The sequence below is a fragment of the Primulina eburnea genome, chromosome 6, assembly GCF_022965805.1.
Source record: "Primulina eburnea isolate SZY01 chromosome 6, ASM2296580v1, whole genome shotgun sequence".
Taxonomy (NCBI): Eukaryota; Viridiplantae; Streptophyta; class Magnoliopsida; order Lamiales; family Gesneriaceae; genus Primulina; species Primulina eburnea.
This window is the reverse complement of record NC_133106.1, coordinates 16147274-16163473: the sequence shown is the minus strand read 5'-3', so window position 1 is coordinate 16163473 and position 16200 is coordinate 16147274.

Sequence of the window (16200 nt, the reverse complement as noted above, 5' to 3'; positions counted from 1 at the left end):
TAAACACTAGTGGACCTAGTAGAGTCCAAATAATTAAATTAATTCAAGTGTTGAATTAATTAAATCATATTGAGTCTTGTAGAGCTCAATTTAAATTAATTATTTAACTAGTGGGACTTGGGTAAATTCAAGTAATGTTTAATTAGTCTCAAATATGTTTGAGATAATTAAATTTAGTCCATGGTTTTTAATTTGTTAAAAACCATATAATATGCATGCATGGGAGATGAAAGGTTGGGAGACTACTTTTTGAGTTTTCAAGGCATGGCATGCAAAAAGTGATTTCTACTTTTTCCACTACCAAGACAAGTCTCCCTTCCCCATTCTTGCATCCACAAGGGCCGAAATTTCCACACACATTCTCTCCCATTTTTTCTCTCCCATTTTTTTTCTTCAATTGTTGGAGATACAAAACACTTCTCTTTGAAAAATCCTCTTAGTTTTCTAGTGCAAATTAAGAGGGGATTTACCTAGTTGGTGGTGGGCCTAATTTTGGAGTAAGGAGGAAGCTTGTAGATTGTCATCCTTTTCAAGAGCCAAGTTGTTTACAACTTGGTTGGTGCCATCATCAATCTCTTGAGATTGATAGGTAACGATTTTCTTACACCCTATGAATGTCATAATGTGTTTTTATTGTATTTGCTACACAAAGAACATGGTGGCCGAAAATTACAAAATCGAAAATTAATTTTTTGAACTTCCGTTGCGCTTCCGGTCACTGTAACCGATCCCTTTTCAGATAGTGTCTCCAAATTTTCATAGCAAAGATCACTGCTGCCAACTCGAGATCGTGAGTATGGTAGTTTTGTAGATCTTTGTCTTAGATTTCCAACGCATACTGAATCGCTTCGTTTCGATAACCGAGCTGAGAGATATGACCAAAATACGGCAGCTGCTCAAACACAACTGATTGCTGTTTTCGTGTGATCAGTTCGGTAATTGAGCGATCAGTTAGACCATGATAACATCCGATTTTGCCCAACTGACGTGAGATACGATTTGTTCCAAATTGCGTTTTCTAATCATCCAGTTGGCGGATTGTCATTTGGATAATCCAGTTCAGAGATATCATGAAAATACCGAAGCTCGCCAGAAATTCAGTTTGTGCAAAATTCAGTTTCAGCTTGCTTCTTGTGTTTGCAACTTCACACTTGAGTAAATATGTTAGAAACACAATAACAAGTTTTGTTAACATCAAAATCAAGATTGCGAACTTGAAAAGTTCCAACAAAAGGAATTTCTTGTTTTCGGACCACACCTCACGACAAAGTGGTGAACATTACTCGTTGGTCGTACCGAAGAGGACTGCATCGGCCTTTTGCCATAATCTGACAAAATTTTCTTCCCAACTGGATTATGAACCTGGCGGCTTTCATACCACTTAAATGTCACGCCCCGAGATCGGGGTTAGTTGACACCGGCATTATTAAACAATCACATAACTGCTAAACAACAAATATCGTAGTACAATATAAACCAAAACTAGTTTATATATCATAAATACCATAAAAATGGAATCATCTTTACAATAGTATCTCTGAAAACGATAAAAATATGCGGAAGCGCTTATGTCTTGGATTAAAAACTTACAAGAACATAATCTTAATTAAAATTCTTCATACGTCCACTATCAGTCAAAAAACTGGCGTACGATTCTTCGTTCTCTATTTCTTCTTATTATTTATCTGGGAGGGTAGAGTAAGGGGTGAGTATTTTGGGAAATACTCAGCAAGTGGGGGCCGTTCGAGCACAACATAAAAATATTTACACCATTTTTGAAAATAACACAAACATATCATGCTTTTCGTAACGTAACATCATATTCATATAAAAACAGCACTGCGATTTTTCCACCTTCTATTGTTTACTGATATCAGTCCCTAAGTTTTAATCCTCTAAGGGGCGAGGCCATAAAACGGTTCTATCCCACCGTAAAGGGCCATATGTTGGAATTCCACCCATTTTCAGGGAATCCTCATAGTGCCAACACGTAACGTACCAAAATCGCAAAAAATGTAGAAATAGAGTGAAGGTGCTCAACCGAAACTTTCGAAAATGAAATAATTCATATGCAGCATATTTTAAAACAAGCCCAATTACCTTATACTGGAAGAACACGTGAAGAACTTAGAAACCATAGAAGAATCATGCCTCGAAACTGCAACAAAACATCTACCGAAAATAAGCCGTCTTGTAAAATTCCTTTTACCTTATTGAATCGTTGGAGCGGGCTCAAACTTTTACAGTACGTTGTATAAATTACAAACGGTGAAGATCGGGTTTGGAAGTCTTTTTGACCTGCTTATGAACAAAAACCGTAGGTATGCTGAATTCTCGCATAAAATCTGGGCTGTTTTCTTGCAAAGACTAGAAACAAAATCTAACCGTTGGATTTTTCTGAACTTTGGATATGTTATTCGAAACATATCAAAGCATATTCAGAACAGTGGAGATCAGATTCCGTGCACCCATGCGAGAGAAACAAATTTCTGAACTTGAACATAATTTTGATGACTCGTGCAGAATTTTAGGAGCAAAAATTCGAAAATTTGGGGAGGAACTCAAAAATTTTATGTAAATTCTGAATGAGAGTGTCCTCCTATTTATAAGGATGATGTGAAAATCCTACTATATTTCGATTGATATTTCTTCCATAATTTCGAGATAATTATTCCATAATTATCGAGATACTCCTTCATTAAATATTAGGATGCCACCTTGTTGAGAAAAACTACCTTGTGTGTAATATTTTCTTCCAAAATTAGTAGATGTCCAGTCTTAACTTATCGTGTATTTTGCACCGGATTTCGATTTCCATGTATTATTTATATTTTCAAATTTATTTTAACTCGAAAATAAATTCTTATACATATTTATATTTAATTAATTACGTGTTTAAAAATTTAGGCTCTCACATCCCTCCCTCCTTATTAAAAGTTTCATTCTCGAAACTTGAGTTGGCTTGACTTTCGAAAAAGGTAGGGATATTACTTGCGCATTTCTCTTCAAACTCCCAAGTAGTTTTCTCGTTTTGTGAATTTTGATTGTTGCACCTTATATGAGTAAAGACATCTTAATATTTAAGCTCTTTCCCCAAGTGATCCTTGATCATGAGCAGTTTAATTTCCATGACTTGGCTTGGGTTCGAGGTGTATTTTCTTAGTTTGGCTTGTGGAATACATTGTGGATTCTAGAAATATCTGGTGACAATACTATTCTGTAAGCCAATGTATCAATCTCTCCAAATTTTTGAACGGTCCAACGTGTCGAGGTTTCACTTTTTCAGATTTACTGAATCTAATGATTCTTTCATTATTGAGACCATTATATAAGCTTTTTCACCCAAAGTGAATTCCATTTGTCTCTTTTTAAGATCAGACTAACTCTTTTGCTGGTCTTATGTAGCCTTGAGTCTGTCTTTAATGATGACCACTTTTTCATTGTCTCTTGGATTAGTTCTGACCCAGTTATGACCGTCTCCTCTATTTCGTCCCAGTACAGTGGTGATCGACACTTCTATCCATAAAGACTTCAAATGCAGTCGTTTCAATAATGTCGTGATAACTGTTATTGTAGGCAAATTTTATCAAGGGTAGATGTTCACTTCGATTACTACTGAAGTCAATGGCACATGCGAAAACCATGGAACTATGTTCTCACTTCCATTCTAGGATTCTAACAATTGTCGTAGTCCTTTTGGGTCATTGGTGATCGGCTTCCACTTGTTGGCAAATTTGTCACTTGGATAAAAACTTGGCGATATCTCTTTTCATTATGCTTCACTAGAAGCTTACTTTCAAATCTTTATACATCTTTGTACTACTGGGGTGGATCGGGAATATTGACTTAGTGCCTCTTAAATCACTTCTTATCGAAGATTGTCGATGTCTGGCACACACAATCGTCCTCTCATCCCTAGGATTCCATCTGGGTCCACTTGAAAATCTGACGACTTTATTTTCTTGGCTTGTTCTTTGAACTTCTCTAGTGTCGTGTCTCGTCTTTGATTTAACTTGACTGCTTCTTAAGGGAATGGATGCTCGGAGAGTGATGCTAGGGTTATCTTATCCATGTTTGAATCAATGCATCGGCTACCTTATTTGTCTTTCTGACGTGGTACCTTATTGTCAAGTCACAGTCTTTGAGTAACTCTATCCACCGTCTTTTTCTCGTTTTTAATTCTTTTTGAATGAACAAATATTTGAGACTTGGTGTCCAGTGAGTGAATATTTCACACTTACTATCGTAGAGTTAGTGTTAGAGTAGGTGCCCGTCGAGCCAAGTGTTGGCCGAGTGTTCACAATGAAACTCTATGTATAAGCAGTCTTTATTTTAATAATATTTGAAATTATTGTTTTGGCAAATCTTTATCTGTATACACATGCTAGTTGCATAGATAAAGCCCTTGAATATACAAATAGTAGAAAGAATATGAGATGCTCATATGATGAGTATCATGAAACTCATATTTGGAATACTGTATATTTTAAACGGTTCCTAGTCGATTCAGCCGCCACTAAGAAGGATATAGGCCGTTCGAGTTCGAGACTAGTATCTGCGATGTGAGTACCATGTTTCATTGGTAGGGGACATTGTGATGTCCGAACATGCAGATAGGTGCTCCTTGTAGAGTGCAATGAACAACCCTCCATAAAAGGACTTTACAAGTGGTTCTCACTTATCGAGTGGAAAAGTCCTGGTTTATGGTTGTACACCATTAGTCCTTATGACCTGGGACAACATTGAGACTCTATGTGCTAGAATTACACTTTGACTTGTTTACCGACTCTCATGGAGTCATCAGGTGGCAAGGTTGGGTGTTCTGTCGAATCACATAGGAGTCGATGCATTGTAGTCGGGGATTCACCGCTTACCTACGGGTATGGATATCCTATGTGTTTTCATGTATATGTAGTTTGAAATCTCTGATCAGAGTATGGTGGTAATTATGAAAGGGGTTTCATAGATTACACCATCGATGCAACTACAACATGACACATAGTATCGATTCATTGACAACTCTCGATAAACCAATGGTTGTCGAATCGGTCGTGATATATGAGTTGAAATGACCGTACTGTACGCTAACCATAATTGAATGGTTCTTGCAGGCACTATCATTTGATACCTAGGGAATCATGTAAGCGATGCTGCTAGGCGTTTAAGATGATTGGTTGGGTACTATCAGACTTGAGTTCTGACGTTCTTATTATAAAGGAGTTGATAAGTAAGAATGGAGCAATTGGGGTATGCTCATATAAGAACATGTATAGTCCGAATCACATGGAGATGTGAACCCACGGCTAGTTGTATCAATGAACCATTGAGGGCCACATAAGTACTAGCTTTCTAAATCCCGTTGAGAAGTAAAATAGTTCAATGTGTTGAACGGCTTATAAAGGAGTTTATAAGCGTAAGGAAAAATAGAAGTATGACTTCTATAAAGGAGAAAATAGTTCAATGTGTTGAACGACTTATAAATGAGTTTATAGGCGTAAGAAAAAATAGAAGTATGACTTCTATGAGAGAAATGTAAATTTTGATTTATGGAAGTGTTCCTAAATTAAAATTTGGCCAAGTGAATAATGTATTTGAAAATTATGATTTTCATAGACATTATTATGGACTAAATTAAATTAATTCAAGTGTTGAATTAATTAAACACTAGTGGACCTAGTAGAGTCCAAATAATTAAATTAATTCAAGTGTTGAATTAATTAAATCATATTGAGTCTTGTAGAGCTCAATTTAAATTAATTATTTAACTAGTGGGACTTGGGTAAATTCAAGTAATGTTTAATTAGTCTCAAATATGTTTGAGATAATTAAATTTAGTCCATGGTTTTTAATTTGTTAAAAACCATATAATATGCATGCATGGGAGATGAAAGGTTGGGAGACTACTTTTTGAGTTTTCAAGGCATGGCATGCAAAAAGTGATTTCTACTTTTTCTACTACCAAGACAAGTCTCCCTTCCCCATTCTTGCATCCACAAGGGCCGAAATTTCCACACACATTCTCTCCCATTTTTTCTCTCCCATTTTTTTTCTTCAATTGTTGGAGATACAAAACACTTCTCTTTGAAAAATCCTCTTAGTTTTCTAGTGCAAATTAAGAGGGGATTTACCTAGTTGGTGGTGGGCCTAATTTTGGAGTAAGGAGGAAGCTTGTAGATTGTCATCCTTTTCAAGAGCTAAGTTGTTTACAACTTGGTTGGTGCCATCATCAATCTCTTGAGATTGATAGGTAACGATTTTCTTACACCCTATGAATGTCATAATGTGTTTTTATTGTATTTGCTACACAAAGAACATGGTGGCCGAAAATTACAAAATCGAAAATTACAAAATCGAAAATTAATTTTTTGAACTTCCGTTGCGCTTCCGGTCACCGTAACCGATCCCTTTTCAGATAGTGTCTCCAAATTTTCATAGCAAAGATCACTGCAGCCAACTCGAGATCGTGAGTATGGTAGTTTTGTAGATCTTTGTCTTAGATTTCCAACGCATACTGAATCGCTTCGTTTCGATAACCGAGCTGAGAGATATGACCAAAATACGGCAGCTGCTCAAACACAACTGATTGCTGTTTTCGTGTGATCAGTTCGGTAATTGAGCGATCAGTTAGACCATGATAACAACCGATTTTGCCCAACTGACGTGAGATACGATTTGTTCCAAATTGCGTTTTCTAATCAGTCTAGTTGGCGGATTGTCATTTGGATAATCCAATTCAGAGATATCATGAAAATACCGAAGCTCGCCAGAAATTCAGTTTGTGCAAAATTCAGTTTCAGCTTGCTTCTTGTGTTTGCAACTTCACACTTGAGTAAATATGTTAGAAACACAATAACAAGTTTTGTTAACATCAAAATCAAGATTGCGAACTTGAAAAGTTCCAACAAAAGGAATTTCTTGTTTTCGGACCACACCTCACGACAAAGTGGTGAACATTACTCGTTGGTCGTACCGAAGAGGACTGCATCGGCCTTTTGCCATAATCTGACAAAATTTTCTTCCCAACTGGATTATGAACCTGGCGGCTTTCATACCACTTAAATGTCACGCCCCGAGATCGGGGTTAGTTGACACCGGCATTATTAAACAATCACATAACTGCTAAACAACAAATATCGTAGTACAATATAAACCAAAACTAGTTTATATATCATAAATACCATAAAAATGGAATCATCTTTACAATAGTATCTCTGAAAACGATAAAAATATGCGGAAGCGCTTATGTCTTGGATTAAAAACTTACAAGAACATAATCTTAATTAAAATTCTTCATACGTCCACTATCAGTCAAAAAACTGGCGTACGATTCTTCGTTCTCTATTTCTTCTTATTATTTATCTGGGAGGATAGAGTAAGGGGTGAGTATTTTGGGAAATACTCAGCAAGTGGGGGCCGTTCGAGCACAACATAAAAATATTTACACCATTTTTGAAAATAACACAAACATATCATGCTTTTCGTAACGTAACATCATATTCATATAAAAACAGCACTGCGATTTTTCCACCTTCTATTGTTTACTGTTATCAGTCCCTAAGTTTTAATCCTCTAAGGGGCGAGGCCATAAAACGGTTCTATCCCATCGTAAAGGGCCATATGTTGGAATTCCACCCATTTTCAGGGAATCCTCATAGTGCCAACACGTAACGTACCAAAATCTCAAAAAATGTAGAAATAGAGTGAAGGTGCTCAACCGAAACTTTCGAAAATGAAATAATTCATACGCAACATATTTTAAAACAAGCCCAATTACCTTATACTGGAAGAACACGTGAAGAACTCAGAAACCATAGAAGAATCATGCCTCGAAACTGCAACAAAACATCTACCGAAAATAAGCCGTCTTGTAAAATTCCTTTTACCTTATTGAACCGTTGGAGGGGGATCAAACTTTTACAGTACGTTCACAAGTACGTTGTATAAATTACAAACGGTGAAGATCGGGTTTGGAAATCTTTTTGACCTGCTTATGAACAAAAACCGTAGGTATGCTGAATTCTCGCATAAAATCTGGGCTGTTTTCTTGCAAAGACTATAAACAAAATCTAACCGTTGGATTTTTCTGAACTTTGGATATGTTATTCGAAACATATCAAAGCATATTCTGAACGGTGGAGATCAGATTCCGTGCACCCATGCGAGAGAAACAAATTTCTGAACTTGAACATAATTTTGATGACTCGTGCAGAATTTTAGGAGCAAAAATTCGAAAATTTGGGGAGGAACTCAAAAATTTATGTAAATTCTGAATGAGAGGGTCCTCCTATTTATAAGGATGATGTGAAAATCCTACCATATTCGATTGATATTTCTTCCATAATTTCGAGATAATTATTCCATAATTATCGAGATACTCCTTCATTAAATATTAGGATGCCACCTTGTTGAGAAAAACTACCTTGTGTGTAATATTTTCTTCCAAATTTTGTAGATGTCTAGCCTTAATTTATCGTGTGTCTTGCACCTGATTTTGATTTTCATGTATTATTTATATTTTCGAATTTATTGTAACTTGAAAATAAATTCTTATACCTGTCTATATTTTATTAATTACGTGTCCAAAACTTTGGGCTCTCACAGTGGTGATCCGGGTTTAGATACGACAGTGTTGGTTTATTCCTAAACTTGTAATGAGAAACAATAAACACTAGTTATGTGACGTGTAAATTGGAATAAAATTGTAAGTTTATCATGTGTTGTAGACTTTACATTGATCGTGTATAATAAAGGAACTTACCGTGTTGTATGCTTTTATACATTTTAAATAGTAATGCTTTGATATTATGAGAAATTTTTTTTCTTATCAAAGTGGCATACATAATTAATCCAATCACTCCCAAAGAATGATTAAGAAGATGATCAGCACCCGATCCCCACATCATGGAATTAAATTTGATAAAGAAAAAATTGATGTCATCGTCAATCTACCTTCACCAAAGAAAATTAAAGAAATTCTCTCATTTTTAGGACATTCTATATGTTATAGGAGGTTTATTGTTATCCCCGAGATTTTGATTATTGTAATCTGAAATGATTTGTTGAAAAATAGATGTGATTTTGGACGAAACGGATCAGACTGTGGTAGACGAAAATAAGAAATGTTATGTGCGAGGACTGAGCACCTCGCGCATATGCGCAACCATGCGCGAGGCAGGCAGAGAACCTCGCGCATATGCGCGACATGGACCGGCGCATATGCGCTAGGGTGGCAGAGAGTTGCAAAGAACCTCGCACATATGCGCCAGGAGAGGGCGCGCATATGCGCGAGTTGATGTGATGCTACACGCTGAGACATACTGTCTTGGCCATATGCGCCGAAGGAGGTCGCGCATATGCGCGAGACTTGCTGAACAGGAAAGAGCTACCTAGCCTTCGCATGCATGATATATATATATATATATATGTATATTATATATATAATATATATAATATATATATATATATAAATTGTTAAGATTCTTTCATTCCTTCAGATACAGCAGAGAGCTTCTCCAGGGGAATTTTCAAGATTTTGGATATTAGAATTCGATTTGAGGAAAATCCGTCCATCTAAATTTCAATCCGATTTTAGTATCGTGTTTCTATCGACGAGAGCTTCAACTGGACGTAAGTTTCATATGTTTTTGATATTATTTGGAGTTATGATATTGCCCGAATCAGATATGATTTATATATGATGTTCTTGATATAGTAGACATCGTATAATCGAAACCGGATTGAAGAACAGATACCGTATGAAATTGTTATGATTTTCAGAGTTGATTTGATTGAGATTTGATATCAGATTTGTATTATTATTGATTATGAGATGTTGGGATCGATATCTGATTGATATGGTATTGCTGGGTATATTGTTATTGTGCAGTTATGCCATTGAAACGGAATTTGATTGATTTCTGATTATATCTAGAATTGATTTGAGAGTGTATATTGATATCCAGTCATTGCTAGATTGAGTATGGACAGGTTTGAATTCGAGACTTCGACTTCGTCAGACCGAGAAGAGAAAGGTATAAATCAATGTTGATCCGGGATTGCACAACTCGAGTTTCCAAAATTCACATACTGGATTGTCATTGCCTCGATATGTTGCAATATCTGAGATTGATATGCTTATTCTATTGATTTATAGTTAAGCGTATGTATGTAAAGAGTCATGGGTGGATGTACCTAGTTATGGGCTGATATGCCTTGTTGTTGGCTGAGTCTCAAGACACCGAACATTTGGTCATACCGATGTTGCATAGGAGTAGAGCGACTTTTATCGCGAGATTTGATATGGCCAGGACCAAAGTCCTTAAATAATAACGTACCGCCACCACGATCGGGAGAGTATGCGCTCTTATTCATATCGGGATCCCCAAATTAGAAAAGAGTCGAGTCAGAGATTATGAGTCAGAGTTGATTTACAGTGTTATATCGATTCATGTCTTTCAGATTTGATACATGCTATTGATATCTATTTCATGATTTTATATCTGTTTATATAATTGCATGTATACCTTGTTTATACTAGGAATGTAATTCTCACTGGAGTTATCTGGCTATTGTTGTCTTTGTATGTGTGCAGAACAACAGGTGGGACAGGATCAGGAACAAGAAGAGGATGAGAGATTACAGTCAGCGTGGAGATCCGGGCCCAGAAGTAGATTAGGATTCAACACTTGATATATAGTAGTTGAACCCTAGTTTGACAGGAATGTATTTAGTACAAGACTTGTACTTTTAGGTTGATATGTATATCAGGCTGATTACATTACGTTTCCGCATTTTTATTTAAAAAAAATAAAAAATTTATGTCCCACATTACTTAATTGTTACATTTGATATTAATATCGATTAAAAAAATGAATTAGCGTCCGGGTCCCCACAACAGGTGGTATCAGAGCAGTAGGTTCCTTAGACTGAGATAGGAGCTAGTGAGCGGGGTAGAATGAGTTTTCTTTCCTTGCTTTGGATTGATAGCATGATTTACTGTTTTAATACATGTTTACCTGATTATCTAATTTGATTTGAAAATATGTGTTATTGAGTATGAATCAGAACCGATTCTTGATCCACAGTAAGATGATCAGAGGAGGACTGAAACATGTTTGTTGTATTTGGTTACTAATTTTTTTGGTAATCAGATATACCTCCTCGAAGAATTCCAGAACGAAGTAGTATTTCGACTAATCAGATGGATGTGTCAGAAACTTCGATAGAAACAATGTTAAAGAGGTTTCAGTCATTTAAACCACCGATTTTGAAGGGTACTAAGACGTTTGATGATTGTGAGAGTTGTTACATTTGATATTAATATCGATTAAAAAAATGAATTAGCGTCCGGGTCCCCACAACAGGTGGTATCAGAGCAGTAGGTTCCTTAGACTGAGATAGGAGCTAGTGAGCGGGGTAGAATGAGTTTTCTTTCCTTGCTTTGGATTGATAGCATGATTTACTGTTTTAATACATGTTTACCTGATTATCTAATTTGATTTGAAAATATGTGTTATTGAGTATGAATCAGAACCGATTCTTGATCCACAGTAAGATGATCAGAGGAGGACTGAAACATGTTTGTTGTATTTGGTTACTAATTTTTTTGGTAATCAGATATACCTCCTCGAAGAATTCCAGAACGAAGTAGTATTTCGACTAATCAGATGGATGTGTCAGAAACTTCGATAGAAACAATGTTGAAGAGGTTTCAGTCATTTAAACCACCGATTTTGAAGGGTACTAAGACGTTTGATGATTGTGAGAGTTGTTACATTTGATATTAATATCGATTAAAAAAATGAATTAGCGTCCGGGTCCCCACAACAGGTGGTATCAGAGCAGTAGGTTCCTTAGACTGAGATAGGAGCTAGTGAGCGGGGTAGAATGAGTTTTCTTTCCTTGCTTTGGATTGATAGCATGATTTACTGTTTTAATACATGTTTACCTGATTATCTAATTTGATTTGAAAATATGTGTTATTGAGTATGAATCAGAACCGATTCTTGATCCACAGTAAGATGATCAGAGGAGGACTGAAACATGTTTGTTGTATTTGGTTACTAATTTTTTTGGTAATCAGATATACCTCCTCGAAGAATTCCAGAACGAAGTAGTATTTCGACTAATCAGATGGATGTGTCAGAAACTTCGATAGAAACAATGTTGAAGAGGTTTCAGTCATTTAAACCACCGATTTTGAAGGGTACTAAGACGTTTGATGATTGTGAGAGTTGGCTAGATGATATATAAATGCTGTTTGATTCATTTGATTACCCAGATGAACGTAAAGCTAAACTGATTGGGCACCAGTTACACGAGGTCACGAAGAGTTGGTGAATCTCAACTAAGGAAGCCTTAGAGCAGCGTGGTAAGGTGATTGCGTGGAAAATCTTCAAAGTTGAATTCTACCAATGGTTTTTCCCAGTATCGTACCGAAAGGACAAGAGTACAGAGTTTGCTAACTTGAAACAGGGCCAGCTGAATATTGAAGAATATGTAGCAAAATTCTCTACTTTACTGCGTTTTGCTCCCCACGTGGCTGGAAATGATGAAGCTGTAACTGATCAGTTCATCCATGGATTGAATCCTGAGATATCTGCATCGGTAAATGTGGAGCGACCCCATAATTTTGCTGACACCTTGAATAGAGCAAAGGGAGCTGAGGCAAGTTTGATCCAACAACGAGGAATGTCGTATGTTGCTCAACCACAGAAACAACAACAATCTCCAGCTCAATTCTTGCAATCACAATCTAGATTTTATAGAGGCAGTAGTAAAGGTGGAAAAAAGGATTTTCTTAAAGCTTGAAGGAAACAGTTTAATAAGTTAGGGAGTAGTTCATCTAGCTCCAATGGTTTTAGCCAGAGTTATACAGGGGTTTATTGCAGGACTTGTGGAGGAAGACATCCCACAGAGCAATGCCAATGTGTGTTTGGTAGTTTCCCTATCTGTCGACAGCCTAGGACACTTTGCTAGAGTTTGTCCACAGCGAGGTTCCCAACAACCCCAGAGAATAGAATCATCTGGATCAGTGACACAAGCCTGATAGACAATCATCTGTTGTACACTCTCTCTAGCCACCACCGATGACTCCTCAGTCATAGCCAAGGCCAGGAGGAAGCTTTATAGATAGCCAACCTCCTAGACAGTAAGCCAGAATATTACATTGATCGAGAAAAGGCCCAGAACGCATCTGATAATATTGTGGCAGGTAATTGTTTCGTGTGTGGTTATTCTGCATATGTATTGATAGATACTAATACATTCCCTATGATTATCTTTGAATGAGTTGCATTGATATATGCTTTGTCTATTGAGTCATTATCTGCTGTAGTATTTATCTCTTCACCGTTGGTGAGAGGTTTTGTATCAGTGACGTCTGCTAGATATTGTATGCTACAGTATGACGAGCATGAGAGTGAGTCAGATTGTATTGTACTTGGATTGTCTGAGTTTGATTGTACTATCAGTATTGATATCTTGACCAAGTATGTAATGCCCGAGATTTCGATTCTGTTGATCTGAGATTATCGATTTTGAATTGATATGATTATAGATAGACTACTCCGAGACCAGATTGGGTAAAATATATGATTTGTGTAAACTTTGGACAGAAAATGTGGCACCCGAGCGTTAGAATATGACTGCCCGAGCTCCAGTGTTCAGCAAGAATTGTGCTCGGACAGAAGGTTGGGCGCCCGAGCGGTAGAAGATGACCGCCCGAGCGCCAATGATATGAATCTAGCCAGCCACTATGCGTTCCAAAAACCAATCCCGAGAGTACGTTTGAAGATGTTGAATGTTGCCCTTCATCCAACCAATGAAAGTTTGGAAACAAGGCTCGAAGGGTTTGGGTTGCATCACAATCAAGTAGAGGATGAATTGGAAGCTTGCGACTTAGCGCGTTGGGGGCCAAATGAACATTCTTCAATCATCTTTGTGAACGACAGAGGCTACACGGACGTGTACACGGAGTCCGTGTCAACAACATTTGAGGACGAGAAATACTGTGCCTACACGGACTCCCTTCCGGACCCGTATACGGGGTCCGTGTCCTTTATGACTTGGAGAGAAGATTTTTTCCTAAATTAGATTTTTAATTATTTTGACAAGTAGATTTGTTATCTTTAAATATGCAATTTTCTGTATTTAGGTTTTCGTTACCTATATTTAAGCTAGAATACCATGTAAACTTTGAACTTTTGTTCATTATTGATTTGATATAAAATTGTGAGAATTTCTCTCAAATACACTTCAGTGTTTTCAAAATCGAACTTTCAAAGGTGGATTCTTTTGTCGTTCGTCTATCGATTTTCACGAGGGTTGCCAATGACGGGTTCTTTGGAGGTTCTCTTGAACGTGATTGTTTCTATCGTTGATTAATTGTTGCTATACTGCGTGATTTAGAGGCGATTATCACACCTATCGATTACTTGTTTCAAAGATCGAGACAAATCATAGATCTCGTGGGCGGGATCGCGTCAAGTGGTATCAGAGCTTTTGGTTTTTGATTCAAGCAAGCGTATCAGTTCAATTCTACGTAGGATTTTCAATACCGATTTTTGTGTAGCGATTTCTACGTATTTATTGAATCTACAAAAAAAAAAATTTGCGGTTACCGCCGCCGGATTTACTGTTCACGCAATCGGATTACTGTTCATCGCTACCGGATTTACTGTTCACGACACTGTTCATTTGGACTTACTATTCACGGTATTTTTCATATTCTACTGTAGCATTGTACTGCTCACCTGAAAAAAAAAACAACAAAAAAAAAGGTGCAATATGCTTGATAGTCAATTTCAGTTATTGTTGGTGGAATTTGAGAAAAGAATGGAGGAAAAATTTAAACATTTGCGTGAAGGATATGGGCGAGTGGATGAGATTGGAAGGATGAGTAAGGAGGAAAGAAGCATGGCGACACCAGGGAGGAGTTCAAAACGTGGATATCAAGGTACATCGCAATTCTCACATAATTGTATTTCTGATATTCGATGTTTATGGTGTCTAGAGGTAGGACATGATTTTCATCATTGACCGAATGAGGATGTTAAGGTAGTGGATTCCACTTCCAACCTTGCCAAGCTTGTGGATGATTTGAATGTTGATACTCCAATTGTGTCTCATGAGAGTATTGAGTGTTGTGCTGTGGAGGGTGAGTTGTCAGATGATGTGCAAGTTGTTTCTTTTGCTCAACTGTCTACGAATGTAATATGTATTGGTGAATCAATTTGTTATGAGTTGAGAGAAAAAGAAAATGAGATGGTCGAAAAAAAGAGTGAAAAAAAAGGCGGGATGACCACCGATAAACAAAAAGAGTTGTGTGAAAAAGAGACCAAACAAACAAAAAAAAGAAATTATATTTATGGCCCAAAGGAGTGAGGATGAGCGATTCTTTATTTTGAATAAACCACTTCATGTACATCTGTGCAAGGTTGGTTTATTTTGATTTTAATGAAATAGCCGGTTCGATCCCGAGCATTGTTAAACTCTACTTGCAGGATTGTGGAAAAGGCATGAAATATATTGATCTTCCTAGCTATCAAGAAAGACAAGATTTGAGGACAAATCTTTTTAAAGAAAGGGAGTATGATATGAATCTAGTCAGCCACTATGCGTTCCAAAAACCAATCCCAAGAGTACGCTTGAAGATGTTGAATGTTGCCCTTCATCCAACCAATGAAATCTTGGAAACAAGGCTTGAAGGGATCGGGTTGCATCACAATCAAGTAGAGGATGAATTGGAAGCTTGCGACTTAGCGGGTTGGGGGCCAAATGAACATTATTCAAGTATCTTTGTGAATGACCGAGGCTACACGGACGTGTACACGGACCTGTACATAGGGTCCGTGTCCACTACATTTGAGGACGAGAAATACCGTGCCTACATGGACCCCCTTCCGGACCCGTACACGGGGTCCGTGTCCTTTACGACTTGGAGAGAAGATTTTTTCCTAAATTAGAGTTCTAATTATTTTGACAAGTAGATTTGATATCTTTAAATATGCAGTTTTTTGTATTTACGTTTTTGTTACCTATATTTAAGCTAGAATACCATGTAAACTTTGAACTTTTGTTCATTATTGATTTGATTTCAAATTGTGAGATTTTCTCTCCAATACACTTCGGTGTTTTCAAAATCGAACTTTCAAAGGTGGATTCTTTTGTCGTTCGTCTATCGATTTTCACGAGGGTTGC